General features: G+C 37.3%; 1 pseudogene; it reads left to right on the forward strand.

The window, feature by feature from the left end:
• The first annotated feature begins 375 nt into the window (after positions 1–375).
• On the forward strand, positions 376–898 carry LOC143676375 (protein tyrosine phosphatase type IVA 1 pseudogene; annotated as a pseudogene).
• Positions 899–3391: the final 2493 nt, after the last annotated feature.

A 3391-nucleotide genomic window follows, 5' to 3' on the forward strand; every position in this document is an offset into this window, starting at 1 on the left:
CACAGCACGACCTCTATGCAGACAAGTGAACTGTAGAACTCATTACTACTCCACCAAGAAACCCCCATAAGAGTGGTTAACCTGGACATAGAAGTGTTGGATTGAAATCTGCAGAGCATTTTACAGGAGTTCTGATCTGGATGGGGTAAAGCTCAGTGCACTACTTTAAATTGCCTCAGTCTTACTGGATTGAAGAATCGCTGCTTCTTGTTAGGAGGTTCATTTCATCTCCCATGACTCCCGACTTCACACTCAAAGCACTGAGAATTTCAAGTGGAGTATATTGAAGTAGACTTCAGTTTCTTTACATCGTTTCTGTATTCAATTTTTAAAATTTTTTCATAGCCCTTTTGGAGTGTTTTTAACTAAATTAACATGGCTCGAATGAACCGCCCAGCTCCTGTGGAAGTCACATACAAGAACATGGGATTTCTTATTACACGCAATCCGACCAATGCAACCTTAAGCAAATTCGTAGAGGAACTTAAGAACTATGGCGTTAGCACAATAGTGAGAGTATGTGAAGTAACTTATGACACTGCTCTTGTGGAGAAAGAAGGCATCCATGTTCTTGATTGGCCTTTTGATGATGGTGCACCGCCATCCAACCAGATTGTTGATGATTGGTTAAGTCTTGTAAAAATTAAGTTTCATGAAGAACCTGGTGGCTGATTGCTGTTCATTGTGTTGCAGGTCTTGGGAGAGCTCCAGTGCTTGTTACCCTAGCATTGATTGAAGGTGGAATGAAATACGAAGATGCAGTACAGTTCATAAGACAAAAGCGGCGTGGAGCTTTTAACAGCAAGCAGCTTTTGTATTTGGAGAAATATCGTCCTAAGATGTGGCTGCGCTTCAAAGACTCCAATGGTCACAGAAACAACTGTTGCCTTCAATAAAACTGGGGTGCCTGATGCCATTGTCTTGGAAGTGGAACTTGAGAGAGGAAGGACCTAATTTGTTGTACATATTAGCCAACATGTCGGTGAATAAGTCCAGTGAAGCTTCCATAGGAGTATTGAAAAGCAGTTTTACCATGCTACAAGTTTGACAGAATTGCAGCCTCTATGTTTAGGTTACAATCAGCTTGTTTGGACACTTAGCAAAAGATTTCTTGCTGGTCAGCATTTAAAATGGGCTTATCATTTGTGACAGTTGACCTTTCCTGAAATCATGCAGTATTGAGTTATAAGTCCTCTTTTAAGTCTCTTCTCATGCCAGAATCTTATCAATACATAAGAAATTTAGAGAGATTAGGTGCCAAAATACCCAGCACAATACTTGTATATTTTTAGTATCATTCAGAATTTAAAATCCCAGGAACTATGAACACTCTAGACCTTATGTGGTTTATTCCTTCAGTCATTTCAAACATTGAAAGTAGGTCTGTTTGGTTATTTGCCTGGTCACTTTATGTTTACATCGCCCACATTCATACCAATATACATCAGGTTTGCACAGCCATTGAATTTTGTTAGATTTTTACCAAGTCTTACGGTGATTATTTAATGTTTATAACTCATTTTGTGATGTTAGAGAAAACCTCCATTTTGAAAATTGACATTGTACAGAAGCACATGTCTTTAATGTCTCCAGACAAAAAAGCCTTACAGTTAATTTAATGTTTGCACTTTAGGGTGCAACTTAACCCGGAGGGCCTGACAAATAAACGGGAGGGGGCTATTAAATATTTTTAGTAAAGTGTTGCTTTTGTCTTGTGCAGAACATGTAGAATATGCTCTTTAATTTAGTAAATATTTTTTTAAAGGTAGACATGCTTTGTGAGGGTAGCTACAATAATTCTTAATCAAAATTTCTGAAATTCTTGTAATTTTTTTCCCATATCTGTTGAAGGTTGTTTACCAACTATTTTTGTTCGAAGTGTGATCTTTTTTCTTTTTTCCCCAACCTCTCTTGCAAAAAAAGAAGTAGGTTTCTGCTGATTCAGCAGACCTCTAATATTTTATATGCCTTTTGAGCTGTGTAACTTAATATTTGGATACTTGATAATTTGTTTTATTATGTAACTGATAAATGGTGATGTGTATTAATGTTAGTTCAACCCATATATTTATACTGTCTGGGAATGTGTGGCTGTAGTTCTGTGGGAGAAATACTTTGTTTACCAGCTTGTGAAAACTTAGTGTGAAAGCTTAAACATCTAAATAAATAATGAAATGCAAAAAAAAAAAAAAGTAGAGTAATGGGAGTAAAAGAAAAGTGTTTGTATATGCTAGTGAAGCTAAGTTGGTATCAAATCAAATGTACTCATCATAGAGTCAGGATGTTAAATTTAACAAGGAAAATATATGAAAAATAAGTACAGAAGGAAATCAGAAGGGACTCAAAATGGTACAGCACAAAAATCAAATAATAATGAAAATAGGCATTAATGGAAAAATTGAGAGACAAACATAATGTAAGATTTACAAAGACCAAATAGCAAAATAGCAGAAGAAAGTCCTGCATTATTAGTAGTTACTTTAAATGGAAATGGAATTGGATTAAACTCTCCAGTCTAAAGGTAGAGATTGGCAGAATGGATAAAAAGCATGTCCCGATTATATTCTTTTTGCAAAGACTCACCATAAGTTCAAAAGCACAATTAATTTGTTAGTGAAAAATGGAAAAAAAAATATGACGTGGAAATAGTAAGCAAAAAAGAGAAGGGATAGCTATGCTTATATCAGATAAAAATAGGCTTTAAATAAAAAACTATTATAAAGGACAAGGATATCACTATACACTGGTAAAGGGGTCAATTCAACAAGAAGATATAACAATTATAAATACATATGCACTGTGCTGGTTTGAAAGGATTTATGCACCCTAGAAAAGGCATGTTTTGTTTTTTTTTACATGGGCAGGCACTGGGAATTGAACCCAGGTCCTCTGGCATGGCAGGCGAGCATTCTTGCCTGCTGAGCCACTGTGGCCCACCTGAAAAGCCATGTTTTAATCCTAATCGGTCTTGAGGGAGCAATGATTTCTTCTAATTCCTATTCAGCACTATAGGTTGGAAACTTGATTAGGTTATCTCCACAGAGCTGTGACTCAGTCAGTTGTGGATATTAAACTTGATTGGATAGAGACGTGTCTCCACCTGTTCTAAGTGGGCCTTGATTAGTTGACTGGAATCCTAAAAAAAAGAAGGCATTTTGGAAAGAGTTCCTTTTGAGAATGAAGAAAGAGCCACAGCACCACAACAGAATGATGAGAGAACCACCCAGTCCACCAGCCTGCGACCCTTGGAGATGAAGAAGGAGCACACCACGGGGGAGCTTCATGAAGCAGGAGGCCTGCAGAGGAAGTTAGCATAGTTGCCATGTTCACCTAGTGCCTTTCCAGTGGAATGAGCAACCCTGAGCTTCATCAGCTTTTCTTCATGGAAGGT

The sequence above is a fragment of the Tamandua tetradactyla genome, chromosome 3 (genome assembly GCF_023851605.1).
Source record: "Tamandua tetradactyla isolate mTamTet1 chromosome 3, mTamTet1.pri, whole genome shotgun sequence".
NCBI lineage: Eukaryota > Metazoa > Chordata > Mammalia > Pilosa > Myrmecophagidae > Tamandua > Tamandua tetradactyla.